At 49.5% G+C, this 23,574-nt stretch overlaps 1 protein-coding gene across 5 annotated transcripts in view; it reads right to left on the bottom strand.

Moving 5' to 3' along the window:
* HDAC4 (histone deacetylase 4) overlaps positions 1 to 13,933 on the bottom strand; it is a 180,270-nt gene extending 166,337 nt beyond the window's left edge. For 4 of the 5 annotated variants that reach the window (XM_066189349.1, XM_066189353.1, XM_066189352.1 and 1 more), the window contains exon 1: positions 13,804 to 13,933. The gene's annotated coding sequence lies outside the window, so the exon portion shown is untranslated. Of the gene's footprint in view, positions 1 to 13,255; positions 13,312 to 13,803 lie in introns of those variants that run through there. The other variant, XM_066189350.1, reaches the window with a different exon arrangement.
* Positions 13,934 to 23,574: the final 9,641 nt, after the last annotated feature.

The following is a 23,574-nucleotide window of genomic DNA, read 5'->3' as shown; positions in this document are numbered from 1 at the left end:
TCTCCTCCTGTAACTTCTGGCTAACAGCTCCAGCTTCCACACCAGGAGGAATTGCTTGGCTTTCAAGATAAGCGGCATTAGTCACCAAAGCTCTGCTCTGCAGGATCTCCTCTCACCTTATCCACCTTATCACCTGCTGCTTGTGATACTCTGAAATAAACGAACAGGAAAAAAAACACAAGGTGAAAACAAAACAAATCCAAAGACTCTGCGTGTAAGCATTAATCTGGATCCATCTTGTACCTGACAGGAGGTTATACTGAGGTGGGGTTGGTCTTTTCCCCCTGGCAACTAGTGACAGGATAGGAGGAAACAGCCTCAGGTTGTGCCAGGGGAGGTTCATGTTGGATATTTAGAAAAATTTCTGTGTGGAGAGAGCTGTCAGTCCCTGGGCAGCGGTGGAGTCCCCATCCCTGGAGGAATTTAAAAGCCATGTGGATGTGGCACTTGGGGACACGGGTTAGCAGCAGTGCTGGGGGAACTGTTGGATTTGATGATCTAACAGAACTTTTCCAACCTAAATGATTCTGTGTTTCCAGGAGCATGATTAATAAGTTACATTATGGCAGAAGGGAAAAAGAATGGCCTGACAGCCAATGCCTGCAGCCACCTCCAACCAAGTGCAGCCCCTTCCTGAGGGAAACCACGCACAGCCTCAGCACACTCTGACAGACAAACACCTCCTCGGGATGTCAGGCGGCTGAAAATTTACATCTCAGCACCAGTTTTCCCTTCAAGTAAAGCGCGGGGCCACTGCAAAGCAAACACGAGCCCCATTACCTCAGAGCACTCGGCATGCAAAGCACACTCCACGGCTGGGGCGGGGGAAGGAGATTGCAGGAATTTTTTTCCTGAAATGGAATGGGGAGATAAGATCGAGTGAAAAGGAGCAGAGGCTGCTGACATATCTAGACTCCCAGAAGCCAGTAAATATGCAAATGGGCTGCCATTTCTGCCAGTAACACTCAGAACCAACTTTGATTCTGCTAAAATATATCGCATTAAACAAGGGAGATAAACCCAGCGCTGAATCCACACAGAGCAGCTCCCTTTGACCAAGACAGCTTTGCTTCTCACTCCAGGAAATCCTGAACAAAGCTTTCTATTCAAAGAGTCTCCACTGCGACTATCACAGTGTTTATGAATAACTTTGGCCATTTACCTTTCAGCAGTCAGATTTGCAAGTGCTATTAAAAACTCTGCATAAAGCCATAAACCACCTTGGCAAAGCTGCCCCCATCCGGCCCCAGACACAAACCCTTCCCCAAACCAGGAAAGGGCCTGCTGCCCCAAAGGCACCAACCTCGAATTTCACACGAGATGTCAGAGAGGAGAAAAGACAGGGTGCGTTGAATGTGCGTCCCTGGAGACAGAGATTACAGAGCAAGAACTGAAGTTGATGTGACCTGATAGCAATGATAAACTCTGGAGATGATAAAGGCCTGGATTTTAATCCATCTGTTGTCCTTGGGGTTTGGACAGACACACCAGGCAGAAATATGGACGGATGAAAATATTAAACATAGACGTGACTTGTTTTCACATACATGAAGTATACACCTGTGAAATAACCAGGTGTATATTCCAACACCAGAGGCAAAGAAAGCATTTCCTATTTTCACTCCATTTTATCTGCCTATCACCTCTGAATCAGCGAGACGAGCTCCAAGGCCAGTGCTGGCTCTAGTCTGAGATACGTATTTTGCACACTGCTAGGCAAGAGCAAAAGCAGCTCTGCCCTGCCATGGCAGAGGCTAAACTCAGCCTCAAAAACTGATGCCATTCAATGAGGCTGTTCCCTAACAGAGGGAAAACAGTACAACCTGCACCCCTCCTCGACAGCCCTTGGCTGCTCTTCCGAGGCTCCAGCATGCAGTCAAGAGCATCGAGAACTTCAAGCAACTGCCAGCATCAAAAAATAAGCATGTACAGAAGCTAGGGAGATGTAAAAAATAAACCCCAGACCTTTGCAGGCTGAATAAGCCTCCCACGTGCGGCACAATACAACAGGAACGATTTCCCCAGCAATGCCGGGCACTGCGGGGAGACGAAAGCAGGCTCCAGCCCTCCAGGAGCAGGACCTGCAGGCAGCAGGGAGGCCTCAGGAATTCCCAGGAGCAGGAACCCAGCCCCAAACCTGTGGCAAACACAGCAGAGAGCGATCCGACAGGAGGACACTGGGGAAGGCTCCCAGTGCTGCGGGAAGGTTGGGACAAAGCAGGTTTGCTGGCAGGGAGGAAAAGCAGAGACCACATGGACAGGGCCGTGAGGGCCAGCTCCAGGAGAGAAGAGCCGAGGGGAGAGCCCAGCAGCTGGGAAATGCCAGCCCAGGGAACACCTGTGCTCACCTGAACTCAACCCATGCCCCTTCCATCGCTGGCAGCCCCAGCACTGCCCTGGCAGGAGGACGCAGGACCTGGCCTGGGTTTGCCTCGGTTTCTAAGCCAGGCTTGCTGGCTGGCTCCAGCATGTGCTCAGAATTCCCTCATCCCTATTCTGAGGCTTCCATAATTCCCGTTTTTGCTGCCAGTGCTAGGAAGGAGCCTCAGAGCTATATGCTGAGGCCCTGGAATTTAAATATACAATAACACTGTAAATAAAAGGAAACAAATTCCTTAAGGAAAACCTTTTCACATGCCAGATCAGTTCCCAATAGTAACTGCTCAGCTTTGACAAGAGATAAATATTTACACTCTGAAACAGAGAACACCTTGTGTTACAATACTGGAACGCAAACCTTGTCAGTCCTGGTACCCTGACGAGAGAGTTTTGATATTTTTAAGAGAAAGATTAGAAATAAACCCCCAAGCTGAGCACTTAGAAGCGCACACATATTATTGTGCTCATTTACCCCACCAAAACAAAAACCTGAAGGTAGTCACACAGAGAAATTGTCAAACATGCTGAATCCAGAACAGATTTTCTCAAAAGGAGACCTCATCCCCCAGGGAATGTAGACAGTTTACAGCAGAAGTCTAAATTATTGCCAAGAATATGCTGCTTTTTTTTATTTATTTATTTAAATATAGTCTAAGTTGCTCCTCTTAGACAGTCCTCTAGCGAATGCAGACACTGAAGATTTTTCCTGCTGGAGCAAAAAGGTAGCAATGAGGATCAGATGTCCATACCAGCTCCTTGGACTGGGGCATCCCGCACCAGGAAAACCCTCAGGAAGAGGGAAGAGAAAGCCCAACAGCTAAAGCCTGAGCTATCTCTGAGCTTCCAGCATGACTCCCAACCTCCCGGCCTGATCAGCTCCTTCCAGCTAAGGAAAGAATGTGGGGAATGTCATTCACACAGGCACTGGAAGATCAAGGAATGGGAAGTGTACAATGGCTGGATATCCCTGTCCTGGGGAGGGTGATAAGGCCGGGGCAAGGGGATGCTCCCATTTCTGCTTTGCTCAGGTTGCTCGGGTTTGCTGCCATTTCAAACGAGGTAAGCCCCTCATTAAACCAGAGTTCCTCTTTTTCCTGCACCGTCTGTGCAGTCCGAACTCCCAGTTCTGAGAGGACCCGCACGAGGCCAGCCTGGCTGAGCTGCTACACGGCACGATTTTATATCTGAGGTGCAATTTTCCTCACCTAACTGCTGCTGGGGCTTTTATGGCCCGCTCCCTTTGAAGTGGGGCAGCCCAGTCGCAGTAGAGTTCAACGTCTACCTGCCACTCTCAGTTCCTCTACTTCCTCCTCCCCTTCCCAGGGAATTATTCCCCTGGGCAGAACTTTCCTGCCTTGGCCTGGCTGCTGTTCCACCATCCCATCCCTGCAGTCAGCCAAGCCTTATGCGCTCAAGTTCTCCGTTTGCTCCCCTGCTTCCAGCATCCCTGCACAGCAGTTTATTTTTAGACCAGCATTTTTAGAGCAAAGCCCAGAAGCAGCACACTTTCAGCGCCAAACAGAATTCAGCTGTGACTCTAAAGCTGTCAGCTGACAGGAGGACGCTTGGGTTTGGTGGCCACACGACACTGGCGTGACCCCGTGCCAGGGACACTGCTGGCCCCTGGGCTCTCCCAGCTGCACACACCGCTGGCCCGGGGCTATCACAAGGGATGGAGACTCTGACACGCCCTGGGCAGCTCCTTCCAAAGCCTGACAACTCTTTCAGGGAAAAAAATCCCTCCTGATGCCTGCCCCAAACGCCTGGACAGAGAACTGTGCTGGCCCAAGAGAGCCCAGAGCCTTCCCCATGGGTCCACATGAATGTTTGCAATTCGGAGTCACCCTCACAGCCAGCTCAAGGCAAAGGGAAGATCCCTGCTGCCTTTACCAGGTACTGGATCAAGCCCTTAACCACCAAAACAGATAAGGAGAAGTGCCCCAATATACAAAGTGAGGCTCCTGCCCAGCTTTATCATCAGCTTTCTGGGGTCAGAGGTGGTTTTCAAGTTCTGAATACTAATATTTGCCTTCTTTTGACTATGGCTTGTTGTTTCAGTTCAATTACAGAGTAATAGAATCAGATCCTGCAGGTATCACCACCACCTTTTTCTGTTGACAGAACACAACCTAGTGCAGGCAACAGCAGCAAGAGACACCCAGACACAGCAACTGAGATGAACAAGACCGTGCAATCTGTGTAAATCCACCCAATATCTGCAGGGATGGCTCAGAAAATTGCACAGTAAAAGTCTTTACTCCTCTCAACAGCTTACAGAATGTCCTCCTGGCAATGACAAGGCCATCTTTTCCAAGGCATAAAGCAGCCAGTGACAGAGCCACACTTTGCTGTGAAATCACATCAAGCCTTTTTGCCCACTGACCCAGAAGTCTCCAGCTTTTCTGCAGGTTCGATAATTTATAACAGAAAACCTCAGATTACTTTTCCCCATCACGAGCTGGTGGTTTTTGCAAAGCTTCAAGCAGGAAGTGTTTTTCCTAACGTTAAATATTTCATTCACTGTTATGATTAGGCCCATCCTCAAAGGCTCCATCCAAGGCACAGGGAGCAGATGAAGCAGCAGGGAAGAACAAGGGGATGAAGAAAAGCCTGACAAGGAGAGGCAAACACAGCCCCCAAAGAAGCATTAGGTACCTACCATGTACAATCAGAATAAATACTCCTTTCTAGTCCTCTCCCTCCTCCTTTGATCATGCTTCCAGGTCAGTACCTTGTGAGAGGCAGCCCTGACTCAAATGTATCTTTCAACCTCCACCAGGATCTGACAGCAGGTATCAGTTGTGGAAATAAATAAGTAAAGAACATTTCCTCCCAACCAAAGCACTGCTATTTGACTCAAATAGGAAATCTGTCTTGGGTAGGAGAAAAGCACAACAGAATCCACATGGAGAGTAATTTATTTTGGGAGGTCCACATGCATCGGGTAGTGAGGAAGAACTGAAATGCAAATGCATATCACAGTAGCCAGTGTCTGTCCAGGCCCACTGGAAGGACTGGTCACTCAGCAGGACATCCAGCACCAGATCCCAATGCACCTGACTCTTTGGCACAGAGCAAGGACAAGACACGAAGTTTGAGCGTTCTCACCACCCAACACACCCGGGCCCTCCTTGCCCTGCTGAGTAAGAGCAGCAGCAGCCCTAAAGCACGGCGAGCTCAGGTGATGTGTGCAGCAATTCCCACCCACAGCTGGGCTCAGGGGGACAGAATCCAGGGGCTGGTTTGCTGACCAACAGCAGAAAGAGCAGTGTCAGACCAGGCTTTCCGCTTTGCACAGGGAGCAAAGACACACTGAGCTTTGCAACAGCCCAACAGAGATCCTGCTCACATTCATGGAATGATTAAGGTTGGAAAAGACCTCTAGGACCATTGAGTCCAACCATTAACTCAGCCAGGTCTGTTTCTCTCCCTGTCCCTGAAGATGCTCCAGCAGCAAAAACCACACTCAAGCTGCACCATCTCCCTGGGAAGACAGCAGGAAGCTGAACTTCACTGTGTTCTTGCCCTCTCCAGCTTTAGAAAGGTGCCAGCCCCTTTTAAAAAAGGTGTCATCCTCTCCACCAAGACCTCCACCTGATCCAGTATCCTCTGAGTTATTCCAAAGCACTCCGTGCTCCCTTCTTCCCCAAGCAGGCTGAAGAAATAAGCCAGGCTTCCCAGCAGGACACACACCCCACCGGGCTGCACGAGACCGAGCTCGGTGTCACCGTCCTGGTGACCTCGTTCCAGCCACGCCTGGGACAGGTCCCCTCTCCTGACTCACCCACAGCACTGGGGACAGCAGTTTCCTTCCATTGCAAGACTGCTGGCTGGAAAAAAAGACTCTCTTGGTATGAAGATATGAGCTCCACGTATGCAGTGCTGTAAAACACAACCCAGCCTGCAGGAAAGCTCTGTCTCACCTATGAATTCTTCCTTCAGGACCACCCTGATGGACAGTCTGCACACAGCTCTTCCCTTTCCAATGCTCCCTGGGAATTCTGTGATCTTTGCATCCTATCTGTCTGCAGGTGGAACCACGGCATCCAAAGTCAAGGCCAACAGCCCATCTTCCATCTCATCCCACTTCCTTCCAAACCAGTGTTCTCAAATTCCTGCCCTGAGTTCCCAAGGCTAAAGCTCACAGACCGTTCCAGTTTGCGCAACCCTCTTTGTTATAAAGGTGTGAAAAATGCAATCTTTCTTCACTTCTGTGCACGTTATTTGAGCAGAGAAGCAAATCTCGCCAGTCCACATGCACATGAACCTGCAGCAAAAGGCAGGCCATTTTTCTGGCTCTCCAGGAGAACCACCTGTATTGAGGATTTTACCAGAATCCACCACAAACAGCAACAAGAACTAGGTAACTGTAGCTCCCGTGGGGAAAAATGCAACCTTCCAAATGCTTTGAAAAACACCCCTTTTCTGACAATTTCTTGGGAACAGCACACACCAAGATTAATTCCTTGTTTCAGGCTCACATGAAGGACCCTTTTCTTGGAGATAATGTTTTGTCAACACAACCCCAGAACCAACCCGAGCATTATTTTCCCCGAGCAAATGCAACGTAAGCTGTTGGAGCACATCAGGAAAATCCAGGCAGAAGGATATGAAGTGACTGGTGACAGCCCAGTTATGAGTAACCACTATTCCTCAAAGTAGAGTTAACACAAATTCTATCAGCAAACCAATGCTCCCGCACACACGTGACAAATGGAAGTTCATTTTACAAGGAACAAGACACAGTGTACTAATGCTCCTAGAACTTAACTGTAATTAAGTCTCGCTGACAGACACCTCATTAAAGCGCCACTTCTCCAGAAAAATTAATAAAGTGACTTATTTCCTACGTGTGAAATATCAGGGTTTTTCACTGCTCATGAAAGATACATGGAGTTCAGTTCAGCTGGATGTCAGTGCTCCCAGGAATGAAGGAGTGACACGCTTAAAAAGACATTTAAAACAACACATTGCTGTGCTGCCAAAACCCAGGCTGAGACGCTCAGCCCCTGCACGTTATTTTATCCTGTGATGGCAGAAAATAAAACCCCTAAAATACAATTCTTCTTCCAGCAGATACATACAGATAGAGGAATAGATCGATGAAATAACTGGCTCGTTATGAGAAAACCAAGCTAAATTAAAATAACCCAGTTTTGGCCCAAAAAAAAAAAAAAAAAAAAAGGATTCTCATGACCCAAAGATCCAGTTTTCAAATTGCAACTTCTTGGGGTTTAACTGCTTCTTACATGAGGAACAAAGGTTCAGACACTGATGAGGAGGCAGAGGGCTGAGTGTGCCCAGGACCACGAGCCAACACATAATCCTCTGCACTGGGAGATGGCTCTTAGAGGCACATTTTAATCAAACTTCTCTGAGGTAATATCCAATACAAAAACGAGCTAAAAAAAATGAAGCTGATCAAGATGTGCCCAGTAATGAATGCCACAGAAAAGGCCTGGATTTTCAGAGGGGAAGGCCAAGCTGTAATTCCTTGCAAAGAAAAAACCACAGAAGCTTTCCAAGAGATTTTACAGTCTTTTTCTAATTGTTCCCTCTTTCAACATCATTATGCAAACTCTGTGTGCTTTCCTGCTTCTCTACCCCCATTTATTTCACCCATTCTCCCCCCACCAACCTCTTCTAAATGCTGTGAGGCAGCTCCTTTAAGACAGCCAGAAATACAGCGCAGATTTTTTTCTCCTCCTCCTCCTCTCAGTTTAAACTGCCCAAATCTTTCCGGTGAAGAAGCATTGCCCAAAATCTGCTCGCTATTCAAGCAGCCCTGGCAATGACAAGCAGCACTTCATGAATCATCTGTTATGTATTGCCTTATCAACATGGTCCACTGCAGGAGAAAGTAAACGTGGCCCACTTTGGGCTTGTGCATAACACAATCAAAATGCAAGTGGCATTAATTACAGGAGGGCTCTGAGGAGTTCCCTCATCCAAGTATTCAATATAGGCTATACATATATTTTTATATATATATATATATATATATATATATATATATACATATATATATATATTTGAGGCAACCTAAATTGAACCAAAATGCTAACAGCCATTTCCTCCCCCACCGCACATAGCTTTTACTTTAATATTTTAAAAGACTATTTATCCCTTTTACTGGTTTCCAATATTGCCACATTTCTAATTATTAAAGCAGACAGCTTTAGTGTTTATGCTGTTTGTCAGCTTCAGCTATTTGAGGCAAACACACATATTTTTACGGGGTTTTTCCCTTCCCAAGCCAGACCTCTAAGCTCAGCAAGTGAGGGGAACCTTGCACTGCTCTGTTTCCTTGCAATGCTCTGGAGCATTGGCATGCTTGGACCTGGAGAAGCTGGGAGCAAAGGTAAATGGAAGGGATAAGCTATCCATGAGGGAAGGGGGCTCAACACTGAAAAGCAATTGTGAATTCAGTGACAAGACACATCCCATTGGCTCCTCTGCCCAGTGAAACACACCCTAACAAAAGCACAAACTCAGGGGCTTCCAACAGGACTGATAAAATCTAAACCCACATAGACTCAGCAGGATTGAAAAAGATGATGGAAAAGTGATGGGATAACTGGAAACAAGCTAAAGGTGAACTGGCAGAGCAATGAAGTAGAATGTGACACCACTGAAGAAGCCAGCAAGAAGAATACTTGGCAAATATTTAACAAATGTCATTACCAGTGGCCCAATAACATATTCAATTAATATTTCCTTGTGGTTTGGGACAAGCTTTGCCATTTGGAATAGGCCAGCAACAGATCTCACTGAGCAAATAAACTCCTCTGTGTATACTCAACCACAGGTACAAGACAAGTGAAATACAGACCCAAGAGCTGGGGTTCATATTTTTTATATACAAATACACAAGGCCAAGGAGTGCACAAACACTTCTTTAGCTGGAGGAGTACACCGAAGAAGCGCTTTAACCCCAAGATTAAGCTGGCACAGCTGGGCAGTGAGCACTCAGGTTCTCAAACCCTGAAGGGAGCATCAGTTGACCCACACAGACCCAGGGTAACCTCGACAGCACATAGGCACAGCTGGTTCCAGTGACCTTACAAAGGCACAGTCTGGCATACCAGCATGAGGGGAATGTTGGAAGATGAAGGAAAACTCTCCTGAAATATTTGATTTATCCCATCTTATGTATTTATGGGCAAGTTTCAGTCTCAACACTTCGTTTGCAATGTGTTTGGGCACTTCAGGTATAGATAGTCTGCAGCTTCCCCTGGATCTGAAACCTGCAAATGAACCTCGAGGACAAGTTTCAGGCACTGCAGCAGGTTTCTGGAACACAGATACACCTCAAACTGGCTTTAAAAGGTCTATTCCCCAGAAAGCACAAAGCATTTGAAAGAGAGAGAAAGAGGGCAAACTGAGCTAAACTCACGGGCAATTTTAACCTTCATTTTGAACAAGTCCTGCTCCTCACCCCTGCAGTCCCACAGGGGATTTAAGGTTGAAGACTCAACTCCAGCTTTTCAGCAGACTATAAACAGGGAGCTCCTGTGCTTCCACCTCTGCCCATGGGAGGAAGGAATCTTTCCTGTGAGGGTGGGCAGGCCCTGGCACAGGGTGCCTGGAGAAGCTGTGGCTGCCCCTGGATCCCTGGAAGCGTCCAAGGCCAGGCTGGACATTAGGAGCAACCAGGGATAGTGGGAGGTGTCCCTGCCCATGGCAGGGGATGGCACTGGATGAGCTTTAAGGGGACCTTAAAGCTCCCTCCCAACCCCAACCATTTCACAACTGTACGGCCAGGAGAAAAACAGACACTGACCATGGGGGCTGTAGTCACTCTGCTCAGGCCACTGCTCTCCAGGGGTGGGCAAACCACAAGGCTGGCACGTCACAGGCTGGTGCTGAAAGCAGAACATCCTGACAAACTGGGCACAGCCTCCACCCAAAACCATCCCTCAGCTAACACAGATCCAGGGGACTTGCAAACCTTCCCACTCCAGATGCTCCAAGGGCTCAGGAGGCAGTCTGGAGTTCATGCCCTTCAAGATTTGGGCAGAACATGTTTCTTCAAGACAACCCACTGCCATCTGCACCTACCTAAATATCTCCTATCAGCTCCTGCCACCAGGTAACTTCTTCAGGAGTTCATTGATCTCCAGGTGTCTCTAAACACATTACTACCAGTTTAAGAAAAAAACCTCATTCTGGTATTTACCTCGTCCTGCTGTTACTGCACTGCCGGTTTCTATCTTTTCTGCATTAATGGGACATGGCCTGTGAAACATAAGCACAGCAGAGAGTTGCATCTTCACCGCCACAAAGATAACACAAGAAACTACTCTTACTGTTTTCATCTACTCTTGGAATGGTTTGGGTGAAAAGGGACCTTAAAGCCCATCCAGTCCCATCCCCCTGCCATGGGCAGGGACACCTTCTCCTATCCCAGGCTGTTCCAAGCCCTCTCCAACCTGGCCTTTCTTTATTTTCCTGATGATTCACATCAAAAGGCAGGCAAGAAAGTAAAACTAATTTCCACTACGGAGTTCACTGGCATCGCACACCAGGACCTGGTTCTCCTCCACTTGTTATCTCCCACACTTGACGCTCTCTGGGCTTCTCAAGAACTTGGTAATCCACACCTGGCAGTTCTCCCCTACTTTAGGATAGTCTGTTTAGGAGATGGCAGCACACAGACACAGGCTGCCCAACAGTCATCTCCTCCCAAGGGAATACAAGCTTTGCAGGCCATACTTGTGCCTTCCTTCCACATCTCCATCCCGCTGAGCAAATGACAAATTATTCTGGTGTTCTGAGCTGATTTGCTTTCTCTATTCTGTCTCCTTTCTTAAAGCTAAGTCCTGAAGCAAAACAAGCAAACAAACAAAAAAAAAAAAAAAAAGTGACAAAGTTTAAACTGTGACGATTTAAAGATTTTTTTTCCCCTAAGTTTAGACCACCAAGGGCACAGCTTAATATCAACACCACCAATCTGTCAGATGCACGTGCTAAGGCATGCCATCCAAGGACGGAGGGAAAAAGCAGAGAATCCTGGAAAGCTGCATCTTCCACATTTCACTTTACCCAGAAAATCTGCAGTCACTAAAACTTACTCTTTCTAACTGGGTGGCATTTTACATTTCCAAATGTAATTGAGTGAGCGTGTTGCCATGGCGACAGCAGGGTTCTGCAATAACTTTGTTGCCTTGTAATTGCTGTATATTTGTATACAAGCAGCTGAGCTTTCTTTAATTCAATGCCCTCAACTCTTCCAGCAAGGCTGTGGAGCGACGGCGGCAGCTTTTTAGGCTGAGAACTCCGAACAGTGGTGCTGGAAACATCAGAAACGATTAAAACTCAGCGCTGCGACCGACCGCATTACACACACACACAAAAAACCCCCACCACGAAACCCTGCCAAGAACCAGATTATTATATAAACTTCAGAGCTCCTTAGCTTTTAAAAATGTTGCCGTTACAACAACAACAACAACAACAACCAAGGAAAAAAAAAGCACAGTTCAGATAATTAACTCCAGGTAGATTTGGCAAGGAGCAAAGCACTTTGAGGGCAGGGAATAAATGCAGCACGAGTCCCATTTATTGACAGGGCATAATACCCGTAAATCAAAACGCGTCGGCCAGGGGATTATTCACTCGGTGTGGCTCCCGGGGCCAAAATACCGCTTGCTCCATTTCCCCGGCCTCAAACCAGCGCTGTGAGGACAAGGGGATGGATGCAGCTGTGGGAAACGAGCACGGCACCGAGCTGCCTGGTGGGAAAGAAGCGGGGCAGGCAGGAGAGAGCCAATGCCTCGCCGCACGCCCCATCCCAGGGTTTTACAAGGCATTTTCACACCCCGAATCCACCCACACCTTCCCAACACCAGATCACCACTCCTTGGGAGCGTTTTCAGAGCTGTAATCCAGCCCGGAATATGAGGCAAGGCTGGAACACGAAATCCGCTCGTACGGGCGTTCGCGGCGACGAGCCTGATTTATGCAAATCTGTCAAAACAGCCTATTGACAGGCAAAAAAACCCACCAAAACCAGCACCTTCCCCGGCCGCGGAGTGAGCGCACAACACAATTGCGCCAGCGCTTTGAGCGAAGGGCAGGTTCCCTTCCCCTCCGGCCGCTGCCCAGCGCCGAGCACTGACAGCGTCAAATTATTGTTATGTAAATCCATCCGCTCCGCCGAGCTGTCACAAGCACCCCGGAGAGCACATCTGGGGCAGCGGGCAACATTTTGGGGGAGCGCCGGGATCGCGCAGCATCTTCCCCTGATAAATCCCTGCAGCAAAACCCACACGCGGCTGCCGGGCAACACCTCCCTCTCCCCGCTCTCCTCCGCCAGCCCCAAACCTCGGCTTTTTCTGCTTCATTTCGCCCCGCGCAAGCCAAGGCTTGAGGTTTCGCAGAGGCACACGTGGTTTATCCCCCCTCGAGCCCCGAAAAACGGAGTTCGGGCGGCGAGGCTGCGGCCCCTGGGCCTCGGACCTGTCATTGCCACCGCCGGGCTCCCCGAGAGCGCCGCGCTGCCGAGGGCAGCACCCCCCGTTTTCCCCTCCCGGGCACAAAAAAAGAAAAGCCATTCTGGGGCTTTTTTTTTTTCAGGAGGAGGTGGCTGCCGCGGGGCCCTCGGCCGAGCCCGGCAGCCGCAGGGAGCAGGGCGGGAGGACGCAAACTTTCCCCAAGTCCCGCGTTATTCCCAGGATAAGGAGAAGGGAAGGAGGCGCGGGAGGAGAGAGGATGGAAGAACCGACCCCGGGCCGCGGCCCGCCCGGCGCTGCAGGGCCCCGCCGCGGGCGTCGCCCCCGCCGCAGGGCCGCGCCCGCCCCGTCAAGCCGCGGGGCCGGGCCCCGGCGCGGCGCTGCCCGCGGCCCGCCGCTCGCCGGCCCCGCCGGTCACTCACCGCCGCCCGCATCGCCTCGCCGAGCCCCGCACGGACCGAGCGCCGCCGCCGCCGGGGGGGACGAGGCGGAGCCGCGGCCGCCCGGGAGGGGCGGGGCGGGAGCGGGGGGCGGGGCTGCGGACAGCGGCGGCCCCGCCCGCCCCATTCACAAAAACCCGGGCCCCGCGCGCTGAGTGGGCGGCGGCGCTGCCCGTCACGCCCCCCGCGCCCCGCCTACCCCGCCCGCCGCGCCCGGGCCGATGGCGCGCGGCGGCCCCGCCCCACCCGGCGCGCCGCCCAATCAGCGCGCGGCCTGGGGCGCCGCGCGGCTCAAATCCGCCCGCCACCGCCGCGCGGGCGCCTCCGATTGGCCGCGCGAGCTGCCCGTCACCGCCCCCTCCCACGGCCGCGGCGCAGGCGGCGACCAGCGGCCCCCGGGAGCGGCCCCGCCGCGCCGGGAGCCCGCCGGGCGGGGAAGCGAGCGGCCTTAAAGGGCCCCTGCCGGTGGCAGCCCGGGCGCTGCGGCGGGGGCGGCGCGGCTCGGCGGCGGCGGAGCGCCGCGTACTGACCTGGGCGTCGGGCGAGGCGGGGACGCTGCGCGGCGATGGCTCCCCCGGCGCGGAGCGCGCCACCGACGGACTCAGCCCGTGACGGGTTCCGCCATCTTGGAAATTTTTTTAGATGGGGGAGTCACGTGGTGCGACCATTTTTTCCCCGCGGCCAATCAGCGGGCGCGGGTTATTTATAGCCGCGCGGGGGGAAGGGGACCAATCGGGCCCCGCCCCGCGCGCCCCCGGCCACGCCCCGTGGCGCGCGGCCCGTCGCCATGGCGACCGGGGGGCGGGCCGGGGGCCGCCATGTTGGCGCCGAGCCCGCGGCCCCGTTGGGATCGGGAACGCGGGACCCGCAGGTTCCTGACCCCCTTCTCCGAGGCCGCAGCGACTGCGATCCGTACCGTATAGACCGTATCGCGACAAAACGTGGAACTTCGGTGGTTTTTCAAGCCCCCGGTTTTCTGCCGCCGCGATCCCACTCCCTCACGGGCCGTTTTGTGCGTTACCCGTCAGGTACCGCCTGTAAACAGCGAACAGCTGAAGCGAGGGGTAAACGACAGAAAGGGCAGGGCATGGTTCAACACATTCGCCTGAATTACCCAAAGGAAATAAAGAAATAAAAAGGAGTTGTCCGGCATGCTTCCCTCTATCCCCGTTTTCACGGCGACCGTTCAGCATTTAATTGACTTTTCAGTTGTACGTGGAGTTGCCCCGTTGAACTGACACACCTCGTTCCACTCGTGTTCTCTTGATTCACGCAGTGCCCAAAACTCCCCAGGTCCTGCTCCCTAGCATTCCAGATGATGGGAAGGAAAATGTTGGGCGCAAGGAGGCTCATCCCGTGGGACACAATCCGATGGGAACATCCCACCAGCCATGTATTATTCCGTTATTTCTGTTTCCCAGAGAAGCTGCGGCTGCCCCATCCCTGGAAGTGTCGCAGGCCGGGTTGGATGGGGCTTGGAGCAACCTGGAGTAGTGGAAAGGAGATTTCCTGCTAAGCTTCCGAGGAGTTTCTTCCCATCCTTGCCTAAGGCAAGCTGAAACATGACATTCCTTATTTCGGCAGCCATCCCAGCACGCTTCTGGTGGGTTTGATTAATTGGCTCTTGCTAAATTGTTTTTTAAACTTCCAGATTTCCCTTAAAGGAAAAAAAAAAAAATGAACTGATGTCGTTCAGCCATCTGGATTTACATAAATTCTGGGACCTGATGGGAATTGCTAACAACTTCGTCCCTCTCTCAAATTCTGCGTATACGTGGTAGTATATAAATATTCCTGCTTTTCTCTATTACCTTTTTGGAGATATTTACCACCTACATTTTCATTCGAAAGGGCCGCCCTTACAAAACTCCTCAGCACATTGATCGGAGCCTTAAAGACGGGAGTTTTTTCCCACATTGTCAACAGGCTCCCAGGGAATGGTCACATTTCCCTGGAATACACACCTGAGAGCACCACTGGCATTAAGAACACCACTTCTGCCTAAAGCAGAAGCCCTTTTTGTTTGATTTGCAGCCTCTTCGGGCTCGTGGCCTTGTTTGTTGTTCTTTGGCTGGTGAGGTTTCGCGGAGCTGTTCTGCCCTCTTCACTTGAGGCCAGCTTGTGTGCTCGGATGGGTGGGTGAACGTCTGCATAAATAACCTCCCAAATTATTTCTGAGTATCGAGAGACCTGTGGGTAGAAGGGCTTCAGGGCCAGGAGGTTACCAAGGCAGGGCAATATTTGCTAAGGCAACAGGTCTGCTGCTGGTGGTTGGGGCAGGGCAGGGCTGTGGCAGCCAGGTGAGTGTCTGCCCTCCCCTGTGGTCCCCAGTTCTGCTCCAGCTGGGGGCGGGGGCGAGGGGGGATTTGGTCCCAAACCCTTTAAATACTGGGTTACAACCAACCCAGCTGTCTTCCCTCTCTCCACTGCTGGAGCAGTTTGGAAACAGGAAATGAGAGGAGAGAACTGTGCCCCAAGTTGCCATGGAGTGTAAGTTCTACCTTCAGGTTTTGATTGATGCCGTACCTGTGGCTGTGGGTGTGAGTACGTGTCTCTATTAATACCCAGTCTAGGCTAACCTGTGCATAATGGCAGAAAATTAAACCTTTGTCGTTGTTCATGGAAATTAGACCTCAGAGATTCACAAGGGAAAGGCTTCTTGCTATATGTTAAATCCAATATATTGGCTATAGCTGTACATAGTCTGTTTTTACTGTATTTGCAGCTGAAAAACTTACTCAGAAGCCAGTTGAAGCAAAAAATAAAAATCTAAAATAAAAACCAACACCCTGGCAGAGCTAATTCATAAAGATTTAAATAAAAAGCAATTACAGAACTTCCCGCCTACCTCCACCTCATCTTTAGCTGAGCTCCTTGTTTGTCAGGAATGATTCCATTTTTTATGTTCTCAAGCAGGAAACAGCCATCACAACACCCCAGCTAATTTCCCTCGCTAGTCATAGGGAGCTGGTGAAAGTAAAAGAGGGTGCTTCAGCTTTCCACTCCAATCCTGCCACTCCACAGCCTGAAAAAAAAAGGAGGATAAAGTTAGGAAGAAAGCCAGCAGGAACTTCCACTGGAGCCCAGACACCGAAAATGTGCTGGTGCCACTTGGTTCAGTGGAGAAAGTAGAGCCTAGATGCAATTTCCTACCTGTTGATGGCTTCCTCTTCTTCCCCCTGATCACTGTCTCCATCACTGACTTCCTTTGGTTTTCCTGCCCCACCCATCACCCTTCTGGTCTGTATCCCCCATTCCCTGTTCTCCTCCTTTCCCACAGTGCACTGGTTTACTCCTTTTTGCCATCAAAAGGAAAACCCCATCAAACCCACCTAACTTACAGCACAGCTCCGATGGGACTGGGAACATTAAATTTACATTGCCCCCTCCTGTGTTTTCCTCCAACATACCTTTTATTCTGGAGTTTTGTTTTGTTGCCATTGGTTGTTTTTTTTTTTTTTTTTTTAATTCCTGGTGAATTTTGCTTCAGCTGGAACTCCTTGTTCTCTCCTTGCCTCACAGCTCACTCTGAGCCAGAACAAGGTGGTTCTCCCCCACGTCTGAGCCCCCCACGCCCGTGTTTGGCTGCAGGAGCTGCTCCCCAGCTTGTCTGCACACCTAACACTTCATCAAGTCTGCAGCGCTCAGGGCCTCGAAGAGCCGAAATCCTGAGGCAGTAAGAGCCAGACTCTCAGAAACAAGTCATTGCTGTTGCTGTGGGCAAAATCAAGTCCATCTCTCCCACTTGTGGGGGGGGGGGGAGCGGGGGAGACACGAGCAAGTGAAGTTCAAAGTGGAGGTCACAATGTAAAGTTTGCTTTCTTCTCCATATTTACACTTTATTTTTGCTGATGGAGATACGTTGGATTATTATGGCAGACATTTCACAACGGCTGGGTACCATACGCTTTTAAAGTTAAGCTGCTTGCTGAAGTTTGTGTTCAATATTTTTCTGGATTTCTATGAACTCCCTATTTATTTAGCAGCTATGCTCTCAACTATGTTATGGAATATAGTGACTTGGCAGGGATCCATAAGGATCATCATTCCTACTGCAGAGAGAAAAATTTTTATGTGGCCATTATAAACCACTGCCCAAAAGTTCTTATGGTGTCATCATCCCTCCAAATTGACCTGAAGAATTAAAGAGTATGAAAGAAATCTTTTTCCCCCCTCAACTGGGTTGTTGGGGTTTTTTTTTCGGTTCAGTCAATTTTAGTAGCGCACCAAGGTTTAAATTTAGATAAAAAGCAGAAGTCTGAAATGAATATGGAATCTTTGTGAAGTTGAGGCTAGAACAACTGTTGGATACGCTTAGTTTATCAGCACTCATTTTCGAGTTCTTAATATTAAAAATAAGGGAAATGGGTATCCATTTAATATATTTACTTTCATCCACGGCAGTTGCTGGGAGAAAAATGTGGGGTGTGTCTCTCTATAATGGGAACCTTTGAGGAAATATTGATCCATTTTTCTATTCTGTCTCTTTCAACCAGGCAAAACAAAACAAAACAAAGACATCATCCAGGGTGAAAAACAATTAAAATCTAAATAAATGTAAGAAAAATATGACAAAAAACCAAATAGAAATAAAAAAATTTTCAGCCTGGCCCCTGGATGTTGGTTTTATCTTGGTGAAGATACTGACTTGCAGCTGAATGACGAGTAGGATATTTTTCTACTGAAATATTGATAGTAGATTACACTAAACCACAAACTATCTCCAGAAAGCCCATCATTTCTAATCCTAATGGTGTTTTCTTTCCCTTGGCTGACTACTACATTCATGAGATGATGGCTTTATTCTATCTGGGGGAAAAACTTTTTACCATACAGCTAAATTAACTTGTCAAAAGACTTCAAACTTCGGAAGCTTTTACAGCTCGATTCAAAGCTATTATTCAGGATTGAATGAGAAGGCTGTGGACTGTAAAAGCTGGCAAAAAAAAAAAAAAAATTCAGCCGCATTCAGGAGCTGAATGGAGTGCTCACTTTTTGTTCAGGTTGTGTGTGTTTCATTGAGCTGTGTCTCGGAAAGAGCTGGATTTTCGTATTTTAAGGCAAAATGCTTCTTTCTGCTGCTCTGGAAGCTGTGTCCCAGTCCGTGCTCTTTCACACACACTTGGTTATATTTAGTTTGTGCCAACCTAAATAAGTGTCAACCAGCTCTCCAGAAATGTGGGGAGCGCAAAAGAGAACGGCCAGCAGCTAAATTGAGGCAGAACGAGAACACAATTAGACTTATTTTTATCCTTTTCTTTTAAAACCAGATCACAGACTATCTTACAGTCAGCTACAGCATTCTCATGCAAATAAAAATGCCTGGCTTCAGGAGCAGCAACTTTTAGGTTTTGCAGACAAGGAGCAGCTGGCAGAGCTCGTGCTTGGAGTCTTTCCTGTGGCAGATCCAATCTACTTTGGGACAAATCTGGACTAAAAAGCCAAGCCGACAATTGCAGCCCCCGGAAGGGAACCCAGGGCTCTCTGGGAAAGCATGCCAACACGCTCAGGATGTGGCAGGATGGGATCCACGATGGCCAGCACAGGGAGTGGCCTGGATTCGGCATGCTCTGGATGCAGCTGCTCAGAGCTACTCCACAGGGAATGCTGAGCACAGGAGCAAGCCTTAAATACAGCTTGTCACCAAGGCCTGCAGGGAGGTTCTGCTGCCCACCAGGGACCCACAACTCACTCTCCTCTTCAGAAACTGAATCTGAGTCCCTGGAATGCTCGTGGAGATGCCCAGAGCTCGCAGCATATTGAAGGAGAGAGCACGCAACCACTGCACGGGGGATCCCAGTCCACATCCCTCTTCTGCCTGACAGGTTCCTCCTCCATGGACAGGAACACCTTCCACTGTCCCAGGCTGCTCTGAGCCCCAGTGTCCAGCCTGGCCTTGAACACTGCCAGGGATCCAGGGGCAGCCACAGCTTCTCTGGGCACCCTGCACCAGGGCCTCACTGCACTTATACTAAAGAATTTCCTTCTAAATCATCTTCCCATGATCTGAGTTTAGGTGGGTTTTGAGGGAGCCAGCAAGCAGAACACCAAGGTGTTTTAGAGCTTGGCAGTCCGAAAGCCACTTAATTGCTGCCTTCGTAATAGCCTTCCAAGATGATCTCACGGTATTAAGCATTTGAGACTGAAGTACCACTGTTAGATGCTGTGTGGGGATAAAATTGCATGGACCTTTCAAATTCCCAGTTTTTCCCTCCTCTGTTTTACTGCCCTAAGGGCTGTTTAATCTCATTTCACGTGGGTCACAGCATTTCCTGAATACCAGCGTCTACTAAAAGGCACCTGTGCTTTGCATTTGACAAAATCTCAGTCGACCTCTTTTTTCCCTTTCCTACGGCAAAACCAAAACCACAGCCAGTTTCCAACAGGAATCCACTAAAGCAATAAAATACCTCAAATTTTCTCTGTCTGCTTATCAAGGAGCTTTTTTCCTAATGCAAGCTTCTTAAATGCGATATCTTAAAAACTCACGTTCCTTACGAGCACCTTCACTGAGTTCTTAAAAAGCATCACGGCAGAGCAAGATGTGCCAGCAGAAGTGTCCGGAATAGCAACAGTGGCATCGAAATCACGAGAGGAATGTGAGAAGTCTGAAGGGTTATACTCAGACCCTGTTAAATAGCTGGGTGGGACTCTGGAATCCGGCCCTCACTTGCAGATACGTTGTTTAATAGAAATGCAAGAAGTGAGTGCTGGCCCATTAATGATAAAAATAAAGTGTAGAATGTATGAGGATGAGAGGTCAGAGGAGTCAAAACCCTCTGCAGCCCTAGAAATGTCTGTGTGACTATAAAACACGGGCTGAAAGGAGAGCCGCTTCCCTCTTCCAGGATCACTACGCAAGATCAGGCCTGTAAAGGACCAGGAGGTCCCTCTAGCTTTCTTCCACAAGGGAAAAAGAAAGGAAAAAAAGGCAGACTTCCCATTCTGCAAAAGCGCAGATCACAGAAATCCCATGGTATCCTGGACTAGATCCAAGGACAGGACTGAATGCGACAGGATGGAAACTCAAATGGAAGAGTTGTTTTAAAAAAAGCTGCAAGGCCATGGGGAGCAGCCCCGACTTGGAATGTGAGGAGCTGATACACGGATCAATACCACTCACAGTTCAGCATAAGGGCCACGTATCCCTCCTTTTGGGAAAGGAAGGGCGTCCATAGGCTCCTCTAGAGGTGATGCTGCAATGGGATGTGTGTGCAGCATTGCAGTGGGATTGGTTTAGGATGTTCACACTGTGATCCAAGGAGGTGAGGCACATGGACCTCGATTCATCCTTATCAGGAGCTGCTTGTCAAGTGGCCTGTTGCACATTAAAGACCGATTCATTTGCAGAGCCTTTGTCTTGCATCAGGACAAGGGGCAGGACATGTTCTGCTCATACACAGAGACCAAGGAGCAGTGATCATGTGGTGGCAAGTGTGGTGGTCCAGACCTGGGATGTACTTGTGTGTAATTGGGGAGGAGACAGAAGGTGTTGGAGCTTTTTTTCCCTGCTTCTCTGGTCAAGGGAATCCCAGAATGGTTTTGGTTGGAAGGGACCTTAAAGCTCATTCCATTCCACTCCCTGCCATGGGCAGGGACACACACCCTATCCCAGGCTGCTCCAAGCCCTGTCCAACCTGGCCTTGGGCACTTCCAGAGATCCAGGGGCAGCCACAGCTTCTCTGGGCCAGGGTCTCACCACCCTCACAGGGAACAATTTCTTCCTCATGTCTAATCGAAATCTATCCTGCTTCAGTGTGAAGCCATTCCCCCTTGTCCTGGCACTGCAGGACCTTGTCCCGGCACTGCAGGACCTTGTCCCAAGTCCCTCTCCCGCTGTCCTGGAGTCTCTTTAGGCTAAAATGGGCTCTAAGGTCTCTCCAGAGCCTTCTCCCTTCTCTCCAGGGTGGATACTCCCACTCTGTCTCCATAGGAAAGAACACTTTTTATCACCTTGCTGTTGGTAAAGCCAGACAGCTCTTTCAGGGGAGATTACTTGTTAAATTATCCACTGTGCTGCAGATGCTCAGCTCTTTATTTTGGTCGTATATTTCAAAGAACAGTTTCTCCAGCAAACAGTGCAACAGCTGTGGCTGATAAAACTCCTGGGTGCCATCATTATCCTTTTCCCTGATAGACTGTCGCATATTTACCATCGAGTTTTGGCTTGCAGGCTGGTGCTCTACAGACAGCCAAAAATAAAATGGAGCTGGATAGCCTTAACACAGCAAAAGAAGAATTCGCAAGGTTGGAAAAACTAATGGAATTGCAATTATCAGACCAGAGGAAGGAGCTGTGTCCAACACAGGTACAAGAAGATAGTTTGGATATGACAGAGATCTGCAGCGATACATTCTCCTGTGCTTTAGCCATAGGGATCTTGCCACAAGACAGGATTTTGGAAGGTGGACTCCTCTGCCATCATGAATGAAGGAGTTTTCTGAAGATCTCTTACATATTTCCAAGCTGATCTCCCAGAGCATCCATCAGTTTGGGGTGCCTCAGTTAGTGATTCTCTACAAATCCATCTCTGAAGTCACATCCCAAAAACCTCTCCTGAGGTTCCTCCTCGTACAGAAACCAAAGTCAGATCTGGAAGCCTCAGTCTTTAGCAGGCAACTAAACTATAGAGTGTGAGATCACACCTTTGGCACGATAATATGTACCTGCAGCTCCTGGAATGATGGAGTCATGAAGGTTGGAGAAGAGCTCCAGGATCATCAAATCCAACCCTAAACCCAGCACTGCCAAGCCCGCCACTAAGCCCCAAGTGCCACACCTGCATGTGGTTTTCACACTCCCAGGGACAGCAATCCCACCACCTCCTTGTGGCATCGCTGGCTGCAAGGCAACTTACCCCTGTGGAAATCAACTTTCCAAGCCATGAATCCCTCACTCATCCAAGATGCAAAGCCAACAGCCCTGGGTATTGGATTTCCTCTGCTGCCTTTAAGGCTCGATCCCAAAATTGTAGGGCTATTCCATGGAGTCAGTGGGCTCTGTGTGCTGGGGCTGGTGGCGAGGATGCCAGGGGAAGTGCTGGTTTTGGGATGCACACACCTGAGCACTTGGGAGCAGGGGCCAGGCCACTGGGGAACCACAGGAGCTTTGCAGCTTCCCCTCGCTGCCTGCCTGGACAGGACTCAGACCAGCAGAGAAGTGATTCCTGCTCCCCAGGCATCCCGTCTTCCGTGGGTTGTAATGAGCCAGCAGGACAGCCCCCCTTACGGAACAGCAGCCTTACAGTTGGGTTTAAGTAAGCATTTTTGCTCTTCTGGACTGGAGCCCAAAATCCCATTTGGAGTAACTCACATTCACGTCAGCAGAACTACCCCAGCCAAACAAAGTTCTTTTTTTTTTTTTTTTTTTTTTTAAATTCCCCCTTAATTAAACTCCTATTCTCTCAAGTCAAATGTAAGCATTCTCCTCATTCTAAACTAAGAAAGATCACAGGTGAATGCTGCCAGTGAAATTAAAAACTGACTTGGGACAGCTTTGCTTTTAGCAGAAAGTACCTTTTTTTTTTTTTTTTTTTTTTTGCTGGATGCCTCTTCACTGTGCCAACTGTTAGAACTGAAGTGGGGCAGGTTTTTAGGCTACCAAGTGCAAAAGATGTTTTCTGTCTGCATTCCTCCTTCAGAAGAGATGAACCAAGCCTAGAGAAATGAGGATGCTGTAGCTCCTCGTGTCATGGAGGGGTGACCATGCCCAAAACACACCCGTTACCCACAGCTGCTCCCTTTGTTCCCAGGGCCACCATGAGCTTTGCTGGCAGAAACAAACCCTCCCTGTCACTGCTGGGCTGCTTTGCTAATACCAGGTGGTGACATTTCCAATGTTGTTCATGCGCAGAAAGTCCCAGCACTGGAAGATCAGGCCTTACACCCAGCCCGGCTGCCTTGAGGTCACAAAAGACCATTTAGGTTGTAAAAGACATTTGGGATCACTGAGTCCAGCTGTCAACCCAGCACCACCACCACGTTCTCCACTAAACCACATCCACACAACCGCTGAACACTTCCAGGAGTGATGACTCCACCACTGCCCTGGGCAGATTGTACCAACTCTTTGCAACCCTTCCCACGAAGAAATATTCCCTTATATCCAGTCTAAACCTCCCCTGGCACAATTTGAGGCCGTTCTCACTTGTCCTGTCTCTTGTAACCTGACTCCCACCTGGCTGCTCGCTCCTGTCAAGGATTTGTAGAGCCCTCAGTTCCCACCAGACCTTAAAACACCTCGTGTTACAAGCCTTAGCAATTTATTTCCATCCCGCCTGGGTGTTTTGCAGAGAAACCCTG

The sequence above is a fragment of the Chamaea fasciata genome, unplaced genomic scaffold (genome assembly GCF_029207755.1).
Source record: "Chamaea fasciata isolate MVZ Bird 193981 ecotype frontalis unplaced genomic scaffold, bChaFas1.0.hap1 SCAF_8, whole genome shotgun sequence".
Lineage (NCBI taxonomy): Eukaryota > Metazoa > Chordata > Aves > Passeriformes > Sylviidae > Chamaea > Chamaea fasciata.
The sequence above is the reverse complement of the archived record's forward strand: the minus strand, read 5'-3'. Positions and strand labels throughout refer to the sequence as shown.